This window comes from Phocoena phocoena, chromosome 16 (genome assembly GCF_963924675.1).
Source record: "Phocoena phocoena chromosome 16, mPhoPho1.1, whole genome shotgun sequence".
Classification (NCBI taxonomy): Eukaryota; Metazoa; Chordata; class Mammalia; order Artiodactyla; family Phocoenidae; genus Phocoena; species Phocoena phocoena.
The window spans coordinates 28,344,829-28,359,955 of record NC_089234.1 but is presented as its reverse complement, the minus strand read 5'-3'; positions in this window follow the sequence as shown (position 1 = coordinate 28,359,955).

Here is a 15,127-nt window from a genome sequence, read left to right as displayed (position 1 = left end):
AATGGGAGAGGGTTTTCGATCTACCTTCTCCTGTGGATGCAGATGAAGAGAGGGGAAGCGTTATCTTTTTCTCAGTAGTGATGACTCAGACATCCAGTGAAGGTGGAGGGAACCAGAAGCAGCCTGGATCCAAAACTCTGATGATGACTCCTCCCCTCCAGATCTTCTGTTGGCCCAGGACCCGGGTAACCCAATCCACACTATGGACCACTTACAACATGATCGCTCTTTCCTACTTTCCTTCTGAGGTCCTCTTCGCTGCTTATCCTTGAAGCATTAAGATGTCCCTATGCTTTTGTCCTTGACCCCCCAGTTCCTCTATATTTTCTCTGTAATAGATTTCATACACTCTTGTGGTTTCAACTTCTATACATATGATTCTCATTTCTAGCCTCTTCCTCTGCTCCAGTTTTGAGATTCATATATTCAGTTGCTTCTGGTATTATCACCTGGATATCCTTCAGGTGTCTGACATGCAAATCACCCTACTTTGACAGACCTACTTTTTTTTTTTTATAAAGCAGGTTCTTATTAGTCATCAATTTTATACACATCACTGTATAGATGTCAATCCCAATCACCCAATTCATCACACCACCACTACCACCCCGCCGCTTTCCCTGCTTGGTGTCCATACTTTCTCTACATCTGTGTCTCAGTTTTTGCCCTGCAAACCAGTTCATCTGTACCATTTTTCTAGGTTCCACATATGTGCATTAATATACGATATTTGTTTTTCTGACTTACTTCACTCTGTATGACAGGCTCTAGATCCAACCATGTCTCAACAAATGACCCAATTTCGTTCCTTTTTATGGCTGAGTAATATTCCATTGTATATATGTACCACATCTTCTTTATCCATTCATCTGTCAATGGGCATTTAGCTTGCTTCCATGACCTGGCTATTGTAAATTGTGTTGCAATGAACATTGGGGTGCATGTGTCTTTCTGAATTATGCTTTTCTCTGGGTATATACCCAGTAGTGGGATTGCTGGATCATATGGTATATCTATTTTTAGTTTTTTAAGGAACGTCCATACTGTTCTTCATAGTGGCTGCATCAATTTACATTCCCACCAACAGTGCAAGAGGGTTCCCTTTTCTCCACATTTGCTGTTTGTAGATTTTCTGATGATGCCTATTCTAACTGGTGTGAGGTGATACCTCATTGTCCTTTTTTTTTTTTTTTTTTTTTTTGCGGTGCATGGGTCTCTCACTGTTGTGGCCTCTCCCGTTGTGAATCACAGGCTCTGGACGCGCAGGCCTAGCCACTCCGCAGCATGTGGGATCTTCCCGGACAGGGGCAAGAACTTGTGTCCCCTGCATTGGCAGGTGGACTCTCAACCACTGCACCACCAGGGAAGCCCCTCATTGTAGTTTTGATTTGCATTTCTCTAATAATTAGTGATGTTGAGCAGTTTTTCATGTGCTTCTTGGCCATCTGTATGTCTTCTTTGAAGAAATGTCTATTTAGGTCTTCTGCCCATTATGGATTGGGTTGTTTGTTTTTTTACTATTGAGCTGCATGAGCTGTTTATATATTTTGGAGATTAATCCTTTGTCCGTTGATTTGTTTGCAAATATTTTCTCCCATTCTGAAGGTTGTCTTTTCTCTTGTTTATGGTTTCCTTTGCTGTGCAAAAACTTTTAAGTTTCATTAGGTCCCATTTGTTTATTTTTGTTTTTAATTCCATTACTCTAGGAGGTGGATGAAAAAAGCTCTTGCTGTGATTTATGTTGAAGAGTGCTCTTCCTATGTTTTCCTCTAAGAGTTTTATAGTGTCTGATCTTACATTTAGGTCTCTAATCGATTTTTTTTATTTTTGTGTATGGTGTTAGGGAGTGTTCTAATTCCATTCTTTTACATATAGCTGTCCAGTTTTCCCAGCACCACTTATTGAAGAGACCGTCTTTTCTCCATTGTATATCCTTGCCTCCTTTGTCATAGATTAGTTGACCATACGTGTGTGGGTTTATCTCTGGGCTTTCTATCTTGTTCCATTGATCAATGTTTGTTTTTGTGTCGGTACCATATTGTCTTGATTACTGTAGCTTTATACTATACTGTGAAGTCAGGGAGTCTGATTCCTCCAGCTCTGTTTTTTTCCCCTCAAGATTGCTTTGGCTATTCGGGGTCTTTTGTGTCTCCATAGAAATTTTAAGATTTTTTGCTCTAGTTCTGTAAAAACTGCCATTGGTAATTTGATAGGGATTGCATTGAATCTGTAGATTGCTTTGGATAGTATAGTCATTTGCACAATATTGATTCTTCCAATCCAAAGAAATGGTATATCTCTCCATCTGTTGGTATCATCTTTAATTTCTTTCATCAGTGCCTTATAGTTTTCTGAATACAGCTCTTTTGTCTCCCTAGGTAGGTTTACTCCTAAGTATTTTATTCCTTTTGTTGCAATGGTAAAAGGGAGTGTTTCCTTAATTTCTCTTTCAGATTTTTCATCATTAGTGGATAGGAATGCAAGAGCTTTCTGTGCATTAATTTTGTATCTTGCAACTTTACCAAATTCATTGATTAGCTCTAGTAGTTTTCTGGTGGCATCTTTAGGATTCTCTATAGTATCATGTCATCTGCAAACAGTGAGTTTTACTTCTTCTTTTCCAATTTGTATTCCTTTTATTTCTTTTTCTTCTCTGGTTGCCGTGGCTAGGACTTCCAAAACTATGTTGAATAATAGTGGTGAGAGTGGACATCCTTGTCTTGTTCCTGATCTTGGAGGAAATATTTCAGTTTTTCACCATTGAGAATGATGTTTGCTGTGGGTTTGTCATATATGGCCTTTATCATGTTGAGGTAGGTTCCCTCTATGCCCACTTTCTGGAGAGTTTTTACCACAAATGGGTGTTGAATTTTCTCAAAAGCTTTTTCTGCATCTACTGATGTGATCATATGGTTTTTCTTCTGCAATTTGTTAATATGGTGTATCACATTGATTGATTTCATATATTGAAGAATCCTTGCATCCCTGGGATAAATCCCACTTGGTCATGGTGTATGATCCTTTTAATGTGTTGTTGGATTCTGTTTGCTAGTATTTTTACATCTATATTCATCAGTGATATTGGTCTGTAATTTTCTTTTCTTAGAGTATCTTTGTCTGGTTTTGGTATCAGGGTGATGGTGGCCTCATAGAATGAGTTTCCGAGTGTTTCTTCCTCTGCAATTTTTTGGAAGAGATTGAGAAGGATGGATGTTAGCTCTTCTCTAAATGTTTGATAGAATTCACCTGTGAAGCCATCTGGTCCTGGACCTTTGTTTGTTGGAAGATTTTTAATCACAGTTTCAATTTCATTACTTGTGATTGGTCTGTTCATATTTTCTATTCCTGGTTCAGTATTGAAAGTTTATACCTTTCTAAGAATTTGTCCATTTCTTCCAGGTTGTCCATTTTATTGGCAGAGTTGCTTGTAGTAGTCTCTTAGGATGCTTTGTATTTCTGTGGTGTCTGTTGTAACTTCTCCTTTTTCATTTCTAATTTTACTGATTTGAGTCCTCTCCCTCTTTTTCTTGATGAGTCTGGCTAATGGTTTATCAATTTTATCTTCTCAAAGAACCAGCTTTTAGTTTTATTTCATTTATTTGTGCTCTGATCTTTATGATTTCTTTCCTTCTGCTAACTTTGGGTTTTGTTTGTTCTTCTTTCTCTAGTTCCTTTAGGTGTAAGGTTAGATTTTTCTTGTTTCCTGTGGTAGGCTTGTATAGCTATAAACTTCCCTCTTAGGACTTCTTTTGCTGCATTCCATAGGTTTTGGATCGTCATGTTTTCATTGTCATTTGTCTCTAGGTATTTTTTGATCGCCTCTTTGATTTCTTCAGTACTCTCTTGGTTATTTAGTAATGTATTGTTTAGCCTCCATGTGTGTGTGTTTTGTACATTTTTTTCCCTGTAATTGATTTCTAATCTCATAGCATTGTGGTCAGAAAAGATACTGATATGACTTCAATTTTCTTAAATTTACTGAGGCTTGATTTGTGACTGAAGATGTGATCTATCCTGGAGAATGTTGTGTGCGCACTTGAGAAGAAAGTGTAATCTGCTGTTTTTGGATGGAATGTCCTATAAATATCAATTAAATCTACCTGGTCTATTGTGTCATTTAAAGCTTGTTTTCTTATTCATTTTCAGTTTCGATGATCTGTCCAGTGGTGTAAGTGAGGTGTTAAAGTTCCCCACCATTATTATGTTACTGTTGAATTCCTCTGATAGCTGTTAGCAGTTGCCTCATGTATTGAGGTGCCCCTGTGTTGGAGCACCTCCAACATAGGCTGTATCTTCTTGGATTGATCTCCTGATCATTATGTAGTGTCCTTCCTTGTCTCTTGTAACATTCTTTATTTTAAAGTCTATTTTATCTGATATGAGTATTGTTACTCCAGCTTTCTTTTGATTTCCATTTGCATGGAATATCTTTTTCCATCCCCTCACTTTCAGTCTTTGTGTCCCTAAGTCTGAAGTTGGTCTCTTGTAGACTGACTATATGTGGGTCTTGTTTTTGTATCCATTCAGCAAGCCTGTGTCTTTTGGTTGGAGCATTTAATCCATTCACGTTTAGGGTAATAATCAATATATATGTTCCTATTACCATTTTCTTAATTGTTTTAGGTTTTTTTTTATTGGTCCTTTTCTCCTCTTGTGTTTCCCACTTAGAGAAGTTCCTTTAGCATTTGTTGTAGAGCTGGATTGGTGGTGCTGAATTCGCTTATCTTTTACTTGTCTGTAAAGCTTTTGATATCTCCATCAAACCTGAATGAGATCCTTGCTGGGTAGAGTAATCTTGGTTGTAGGTTCTTCCCTTTCATCACTTTAAGTATCTCATGCCACTCCCTTCTGGCTTGTAGAGTTTCTGCTGAGAAATCAGCTGTTAACCTTATGGGAGTTCCCTTCTATGTTGTCATTTTTCCCTAGCTGCTTTTAATAATAATTTTTGTCTTTAAGTTTTGCCAATTTGATTACTGTGTGTTTCGGCATGTTTCTCCTTGGGTTTATCCTGTATGGGACTCACTGTGCTTCCTGGACTTGGGTGGCTATTTCCTTTCCCATGTTAGTGAAATTTTCGACTATAATCTCTTCAAATGTTTTCTCTAGTCCTTTCTCTCTTTTCTCCTTTTGGGACCCGTATAATGCAAATGTTGTTGCGTTTAATGTTGTCCCAGAGGTCTCTTAGGTTGTCTTCATTCTTTTTTCTTTATTCTGTTCTGCAGCAGTGAATTCCACCATTCTGTCTTCCAGGTCACTTATCTGTTCTTCTGCCTCAAGTTACTCTGCTATTGATTCCTTGTAGTGTATTTTTCATTTCAGTTATTGTAAACATTTCTTGCATCTTCTCGATCTTTGCCTCCATTCTTTTTCCGAGGTCCTGGATCATCTTCACTATCATTATTCTGAATTCTTTTTCTGGAAGGTTGCTTATCTCCACTTCATTTAGTTGTTTTTCTGGGGTTTTATCTTGTTCCTTCATCTGGTACATATTCTTCTGCCTTTTCATTTTGTCTTTCTGTGAATGTGGTTTCTCTTCCAGAGGCTACAGGATTGTAGTTCTTCTTGCTTCTTCTGTCTGCTCTCTGGTGGATGAGGCTATCTAAGAAGCTTATGTAAGTTTCCTGATGGGAGTGACTGGTTGCTGCAATGCTTTGAAGAAGTTTTCTTTTCTGCTAGTGTTGGAGGGTCTCCTGCTGAGGCGGGAGGTTGGCTCACTGTGGGGACAAGGACACTAGCAGCAGAAGTTCTGGGAAGTAGTCTGTGGCGTGAGCCCTCCCAGAGTCTGCCCAGACCTGTCTATCTCTTCCTCCCCTCTAAAAAGATTTTTTGCCTGTACTTTCTAACTCAAGTGGTGGCATCATTGTCCATACAAGTCCTACAAAATGAAAACCTGTGTATCGCTCACAACTTTTTCTTTTCTTTCCAGATCTATTAGCCGTCAAGCCATTCCAGTTTTACTTCTGCACCCCTACTGTTTTTGCCATAGTTCAGTTTCTCCTCACTTCTATCCTGGACTGAGGGCATAGTTATTCCTGGACTGAGGGCATAGTTATCCCTGCTTCCCGTGTTGTTTTCCTCAAATATACCCACCAATGGCTACCAGAGTGATCTGTTATGAAATACTGACCAGGTTACTCTTCTGCTTAAACCCTTCATTAAATAGCTATCTGGAATAAAGTTAAAATTCCTTAGTATGGTATAACGAAGCTCCCTAACATCCAATCCAGTCTCGTACATTTATTCCAACTCCCGTACCTCATGTTAAGCTCCAGCAACATTAAAATGCTTTTAGATTCCCCATACCCACAATTACTGTTTGACTCTAGCCTTTTCCTTATCTATCCCTTCTGTTTGGAATCCCATGACTACCTCTAACTCATTAAGACTCAGTAAGAAGTCATCTTCTCCCAAGAGCCTTCCCTGACTCCCTCTCCTCTCAACCCCCAGGCTAGCTTCAGCACTGCAGTGGATTATCAATCTTTTGGGCAGCTCTGCACGTGAACCTCAGTTCTACATGGACTCCTCCAACTTAAGATTCTTTGTGGGAGACCAGGGTGCAGCACTGTGATGAGTTTCCAGTAATCAGATACACCTGTGCCAGATTTTGATTCAGCTGCTGGAGACAAGAAAGAGGGAAATGTGTTTTGGCAAAGGTGACAGTCACTGTCATTGTCCAAAAGTAGGCAGGGGTGGTGATTAGTAGCAGGATCCAGTGACGTTGTGGTGTGATACTGAGCATTGTTCCTGGCTTCAAAGACTCAAATCTGGCTTTCTTATCCTCCCAAAGAGTCGGTGAGCAACCTATTATTATTTGAAAACTTCATTTCTGCTTAAGTTTATGACTTGGGGATTATTGTGTACACTAAATAATGCTCCTCAGCACACTTAATTTGCTTTTACTGTATTTAGTTAGATAATTTTCTGTTTGCATCTCCCTCACTAAGCTCTGAGCCTCTTGAAAATAATTTACTCTGTTTTATATCTCCAGTGGCTAGAATATAGTAGCTACTCGTTTTTGTGTTCAAAAAATATTTATACAAAATACAGTGGAAAAATGTATGCCAAGAGTACAGCAACAGAATTGAAGATGACAAAGTAACTCCAACAGAAAGAATATACCAATCAGACCTAAATTTTTTGCCAGGAAGTATCTGTTGAAACACCCTCTGAAGAAATTTTTCCTTTTAGGTAACAGAAATGAATACATTTAATCACAAATTCACACTGATCATGACTTTACCTAAAAATTAGCATACAATATTGTACAAACACTGACATTTAAATCCCTAAACTGCTGCAACTTAGATTTAGTTAGCAAAAACCATATTCAACTATCAACATGGATTTAGTGTTCCACATAAATTAGACACTAAAACCGGTTTTTGAAAGCCTTCATATTGTTTGAAGACTAATCAAAAGTTGTAAAAATGTATGAAAGAACTAGCTATAAGAATCACTCCATTTTCATAGTATTCTTTTTTACTTTGTATGCAAATAATGGGTTATGCTGTAGAATTTAATTGCTACAGTGAAAGACTATTTTGGGGGAATTCACTGTGGTGCAGTGGTTAAGAATCCACCTGCCAATGCAGGGGACATGGGTTCAATCCCTGGCCCAGGGAAATCCCACATGCTGCAGAGCAACTAAACCAGTGTGCCACAACTACTGAGCCTGCATGCCACAACTACTGAAGCCCACATGCCTAGAGCCTGTGCTCCGCAACAAGAGAAGCCACAATGGGAAGACTGTGCACCTCAATGAAGAATAGCCCACACTCGACGCAACTAGAGAAAGCCCGCGCACAGCAACAAAGACCCAACACAGCCAAAAAAAAGACTACTTTGGTTCTCACTGAAAAAAAAAAAAAAAAAAGACTAATACTGCTCTTTTGTTCAACTTTAAAAGTCTAGGCCCTCCACCATCACCCTGATACCAAAACCAGACAAGGAAGTCACAAAGAAAGAAAACGACAGGCCAATATCACTGATGAATATAGATGCAAAAATCCTCAACAAAATACTAGCAAACAGAATCCAACCGCACATTAAAAGGATTATACACCATGATCAAGTGGGGTGTATTCCAGGAATGCAAGGATTCTTCAATATACGCAAATCGATCTTAACAAATTGAAGGAGAAAAACCATATGATCATCTCAACAGATGCAGAGAAACCTTTTGACAAAACTCAACACTCATTTATGATAAAAACCCTGCAGAAAGTAGGCATAGAGGGAACTTTCCTCAACATAATAAAAGCCATATATGACAAACCCACAGGCAACATCGTCCTCAAAGGTGAAAAACAAAGCATTTCCATAAGATCAGGAATAAGACAAGGTTGCCCACTCTCACCACTCTTATTCAACATAGTTTTGGAAGTTTTAGCCACAGCAATCAGAGAAGAAAAGGAAATAAAAGGAATCCAAATCAGAAAAGAAGTAAAGCTGTCACTGATACAGATGACATGATACTATACATAGAGAATCCTAAAGATGCTACCAGAAAACTACTAGAGCTAATCACTGAATCTGGTAAAGTAGCAGGATACAAAATTAATGCACAGAAATCTCTGGCGTTCCTATACACTAATGATGAAAAATGTGAAAGTGAAATCAAGGAAACACTCCCATTTACCACTGCAACAAAAAGAATAAAATATCTAGGGATAAACCTAAGGAGACAAAAGACCTGTATGCAGAAAATTATAAGACACTGATGAAAGAAATTAAAGATGATACAAATAGATAGAGACATATACCATGTTCTTGGATTGGAAGAATCAACATTGTGCAAATGACTCTACTACCCAAAGCAATCTACAGATTCAATGAAATCCCTATCAAACTACCAATGGCATTTTTCACAGAACTAGCACAAAAAATTTCACAATTTGTATGGAAACACAAAAGACCCCAAATGGCCAAAGCAATCTTGAGAACGAAAAACGGAGCTGGAGGAATCAGGCTCCCTGACTTCAGACTCTACTACAAAGCTACAGTAATCAAGATAGTATGGTACCGACACAAAAACAGAAATATAGATCAATGGAACAGGATAGAAAGCCCAGAACTACACCCACACACATATGGTCATCTTATCTTTGATAAAGGAGGCAGGAATGTACAGTTGATAAAGTACAGCCTCTTCAATAAGTGGTGCTGGGAAAACTGGACAGGTACATGTAAAAGTATGAGATTAGATCATTCCCTAACACCATACACAAAAATAAGCTCAAAATGGATTAATGACCTAAATGTAAGGCCAGAAGCTATCAAACTCTTAGAGGAAAACACAGGCAGAACACTCTGTGACATAAATCACAGCAAGATCCTTTTGAGCCACCTCCTAGAGAAAGGGAAATAAAAACAAGAATAAACAAATGGGACCTAATGAAACTTCAAAGGTTTTTCACAGCAAAGGAAACCATAAACAAGAGCAAAAGACAACCCTCAGAATGGGAGAAAATATTTGCAAATGAAGCAACTGACAAAGAATTAATCTCCAAAATTTATAAGCAGCTCATGCAGCTCAATAACAAACAACCCAATCCAAAAATGGGCAGAAGACCTAAATAGACATTTCTCCAGAGAAGATATACAGATTGCCAGCAGACACATGAAAGAATGCTCAACATCATTAATCATTAGAGAAATGCAAATGAAAACTACAATGAGATATCACCTCACACCAGTCAGAATGGCCATCATCAAAAAATTTAGAAACAATAAATGCCAGAGAGGGTGTGGCAAAAAGGGAACACTCTTGCACTACTGGTGGGAATGTGAATTGATACAGCCACTATGGAGAACACTATGGAGGTTCCTTAAAAAACTACAAATAGTAGGACCCAGCAATCCCACTACTGGGCATATACCCTGAGAAAACCATAATTCAAAAAGAGTCATGTACCACAATGTTCATTGCAGCTCTATTTACAATAGCCAGGACATGGAAGCAACCTAAGTGTCCATCATCAGATGAATGGATAAAGAAGATGTGGCACATATATACAATGGAACATTAGTCAGCCATAAAAAGAAACAAAATTGAGCTATTTGTAATGAGGTGGATAGACCTAGAGTCTGTCATACAGAGTGAAGTAAGTCAGAAAGAGAAAGACAAATACTGTGTGCTAACACATATATATGGAATTTAAGAAAAAAAAGTCACGAAGAACCTAGGGGTAAGACAGGAATAAAGACACAGACCTACTAGAGAATGGACTTGAGGATATGGGGAGGGGGAAGGGTAAGCTGTGACAAAGCGAGAGAGAGGCATGGACATATATACACTACCAAATGTAAGGTAGACAGCTAGAGGGAAGCAGCCGCATAGCACAGGGAGATCAGCTTGGTGCTTTGTGACTGCCTGGAGGGGTGGGATAGGGAGGGTGGGAGGGAGGGAGACGCAAGAGGGAAGAGATATGGGAACATATGTATAACTGATTCACTTTGTTATAAAGCAGAAACTAACATACCATTGTAAAGCAATTATACTCTAATAAAGATGTAAAAATAAAAAGTCAAGGCCCTGGTTAACACACTGGTAATCTCTTGATTAGTCACCTTGGTCCTCATCATGATAGCCATCTGGCTATTCTGCCTCAGATAACCACTGTCACTGATTTCAGATCCACTTGTCCTGTGGATGACAGGCTCTGTCAGAGCAGCAGTCTTTGGAATGTTCATTTGCTGCTCAAGCCCATAGTCACTTGTTCTCACTGGGAAACAATCCTGTTGGTATCCATCTGTAAAGACTGTCGAGTTGAGAGGGGAGAGAGCAGAAGTAACAAGAACTACAATTCTGCAGCCTGTGGAACAAAAACCACATTCACAGAAAGACAAAATGAAAAGGCAGAGGACTATGTACCAGATGAAGGAACAAGATAAAACCCCAGAAAAACAACTAAATGAAGTGGAGATAGGCAACCTTCCAGAAAAAGAATTCAGAATAATGATAGTGAAGATGATCCAGGACCTCGGAAAAAGAATGGAGGCAAAGATTGGGAAGATGCAAGAAATGCTTTAACGAAGACCTAGAGAAATTAAAGAACAAACACCTAGAAGAATTAACAAACAAACAGAGATGAACAATACAATAACTGAAATGAAAAATACACTACAAGGAATCAATAGCAGAATAACAGAGGCAGAAGAACAGATAAGTGACCTGGAAGACAGAATGGTGGAACTCACTGCCATGGAACACAATAAAGAAAAAAGAATGAAAAGAAATGAAGACAGCCTAAGAGACCTCTGGGACAACAGTAAAGGCAACAACATTCGCATTATAGGGGCCCCAGAAGGAGATGAGAGAGGGAAAGGACCTGAGAAAATATTTGAAGAGATTATAATTGAAAACTTTGCTAACATGGGAAAGGAAATAGCCACCCAAGTCCAGGAAGCACAGAGTCCCAGCAGGATAAACCCAAGGAGAAACAGGCCGAAACATATACTAATCAAATTGCAAAAATTAAAGACAAAGAAAAATTATTAAAAGCAACAAGGGAAAAATGACAACATACAAGGGAACTCCTGTAAGGTTAACAGCTGATTTCTCAGCAGAAACTCTACAAGCCAGAAGGGAGTGGCATGATATACTTAAAGTGATGAAAGGGAAGAACCTACAACCAAGAGTACTCTACCTGGCAAGGATCTCATTCAGATTCAACAGAGAAATCAAAAGCTTTACAGACAAGCAAAAACTAAGAATTCAGCACCACCAAACCAGCTCTACAACAAGTGCTAAAGGAACTTCTCTAAGTGGGAAACGAGAAGAAAAGGACCTACAAAAACAAACCCATAACAATTAAGAAAATGGTAATAGGAACATACATATCGGTAATTACCTTAAATGTAAATGGATTAAATGGTCTAACCAAAAGACACAGGTTTGCTGAATGGATACAAAAACAAGACCCATATATATTCTGTCTACAAGAGACCCACTTCAGACCTAGGGACACATACAGACTGAAAATGAGGGGCTAGAAAAAGATATTCTATGCAAATGGAAATCAGAAGAAAGGTGGAGTAGCAATACTCGTATCAGACAAAATAGACTTTAAAATAATATTATAAAACATAAGGAAGGACACTACATAATGATCAGGAGATCAATCCAAGAAGATATAACAATTATAAATATATATGCACCGAACATAGGAGTACCTCAATACATAAGGCAAGTGGTAACATCTATAAAAGAGGAAATCGAGAGTAACACAGTAATAGTGGGGGACTTTAACATCTCACACCAATGGACAGGTCATCCAGACAGAAAATTAATAAGGAAACACAAGCTTTCAATGACACATTAGACCAGAAAGATTTAATTGATATTTATAGAACATTGCACCCGGAAGTGGCAGAATACACTTTCTTCTCAAGTGCACATGAAACATTCTCCAGAATAGATCACATCTTGGGTCACAAATCAAGCCTCAGAAAATTTAAGAAAACTGCAATCGTATCAAGCATCTCTTCTGACCACAACACTATGAGATTGGAAATCAACTGCAGGGAAAAAACTGTAAACAAAACAAAACACATAAATGGAGGCTAAACAGTGAGCTACTAAATAACCAAGAGATAACTGAAGAAGTGAAAGAGGAAATCAAAAAATATCTACAGACAGGGCTTCCCTGGTGGCACAGTGGTTGAGAGTCCACCTGCCGATACAGGGGACACAGGTTCGTGCCCTAGTCTGGGAAGATTCCACATGCCGCAGAGCAGCTAGGCCCGTGAGCCATGGCCGCTGAGCCTGCGTGAGCCTGTGCTCCACAACGGGAGAGGCCACACAGTGAGAGGCCCGCGTACTGCAAAAAGGCAAACAAACAAAAAAAAACCTATAGACAAATGGCAACAAACCATGATGCTCCAAAACCTATGGGATGCAGCAAAAGCAGCTCTAAGAGGGAAGTTTAGAGCAATACAATCCTACCTCAAGAAACAAAAAAAATCTCAAACAATCTAACCTTACACCTAAAGGAACTACAGAAACAAGAACAAACAAAACCCAAAGTTAGTAGAAGGAAAGAAAAGGATCAGAGCAGAAATAAATGAAATAGAAACAAAACAATAACAAGATCAATAAAACTAAAAGCTGGTTGTCTGAGAAGGTATAGAAAATTCATAAACCCTTAGCCAGACTCATCAAGAAGAAGAGGGAGAGGACTCAAATCAATAGAATTAGAAATGAAAAAGAAGTTACAATGACAGCACAGAAATACAAAGCATCATAAGAGACTACTACAAACAACTATGCCAATAAAATGAGCAACCTGGAAGAAAGGGACAAATTCTTAGAAAGGTATAACCTTCCAAGACAGAACCAGGAAGAAACAGAAAATATGAACAGACCAATCACAAGTAATGAAATTGAAACTGAGATTAAAAATCTTCCAACAAACAAAAGTGCAGGACCAGATGGCTTCACAGGTGAATTCTATCAAACATTTAGAGAAGAGCTAACACCCATCCTTCTCAATCTCTTCCAAAATACTGCAGAGACAGGAACACTCCCAAACTCATTCTACAAGGCCACTATCACCCTGATAGCAAAACCAGACAAAGATACTCTAGAAAAAGAAAATTACAGACCAATATCACTGATGAATATAGATGCAAAAATCCTCAACAAAATACTAGCAAACAGAATCCAACAACACATTAAAAGGATCATATACCATGACCAAGTAGGATTTATCCCAGGGATGCAAGGATTCTTCAATATACATAAATCAATCAATGTGATAAACCATATTAACAAACTGAAGAATAAAAACCATATGATCATGTCAACAGATGCAGAAAAAGCTTTTGACAAAATTCAACACCCATTTATGATAAAAACTCTCCAGAAAGTGGACATAGAGGGAACCTACCTCAACATAATAAAGGCCTCATACGACAAACCCACAGCAAACATCATTCTCCATGGTGAAAAATCGAAAGCATTTCCTCCAAGATCAGGAACAAGACAAGGATGTCCACACTCACCACTATTATTCAACATAGTTTTGGAAGTCCTAGCTACAGCAATCAGAGAAGACAAAGAAATAAAAGGAATACAAATTGGAAAAGAAGTAAAACTGTCACTGTTTGCAGGTGACATGGTACTATACATAGATATCCTAAAGATGACACCAGAAAACTACTAGAGCTAATCAATGAATTTGGTAAAGTTGCAGGATACAAAATTAATGCACAGAAATCTCTTGCATTTGTATACACTAATGATGAAAGATCAGAAAGAGAAATTAAGGAAACAATCCCATACACTATTGCAAACAAAAATAATAAAATACCTAGGAATAAACCTACCTAAGGAGGTAAAAGACCAGTACTCAGCAAACTATAAGACACTGATGAAAGAAATCAAAGATGACACAGACAGATGGAGAGATATACCATGTTCTCAGATTGGAAGAATCAATATTGTGAAAATGACTATACTACCCAAAGCAATCTACAGATTCAATGCAATCCCTATCATATTATCAATGGCATTTTTTACAAAACTAGAACAAAAAAATCTTAAAATTTGTATGGAGACACGAAAGACCCCAAATAGCCAAAGCAATCTTTTTTTTTTTAACATCTTTATTGGAGTATAATTGCTTTACATTGTTGTGTTAGTTTCTGCCGTATATCAAAGTGAATCAGCAATATGTATACATATATCCCCATATCCCCTCCCTCTTGCGTCTCCCTCCCACCTTCCCTATCCCACCCCTCTAGGTGGTCACAAAGCACTGAGCTCTGTGTGCTATGCTAGCCAAGCAATCTTGAGGGGAAAAAAATGGAGCTGGAGGAATCAGACTCTCTGACTTCAGACTATACTACAAAGCTACAGTAATCAAGACAATATGGGACTGGCAGAAAAAACGAAATATAGATCAATGGAACAGGATAGAAAGCCCAGAGATAAACCCACGCACATATGGTCACCTTACTTCTGATAAAGGAGGCAAGAATATACAATGGAGAAGAGACAGCCTCTTCAATAAGTGGTGCTCGGAAAACTGGACAGCTACACGTAAAAGAATGAAATTAGAACACTCCCTAACACCATACACAAAAATAAACTCAAAGTGGATTAAAGACCTAAATGTTAAGACTG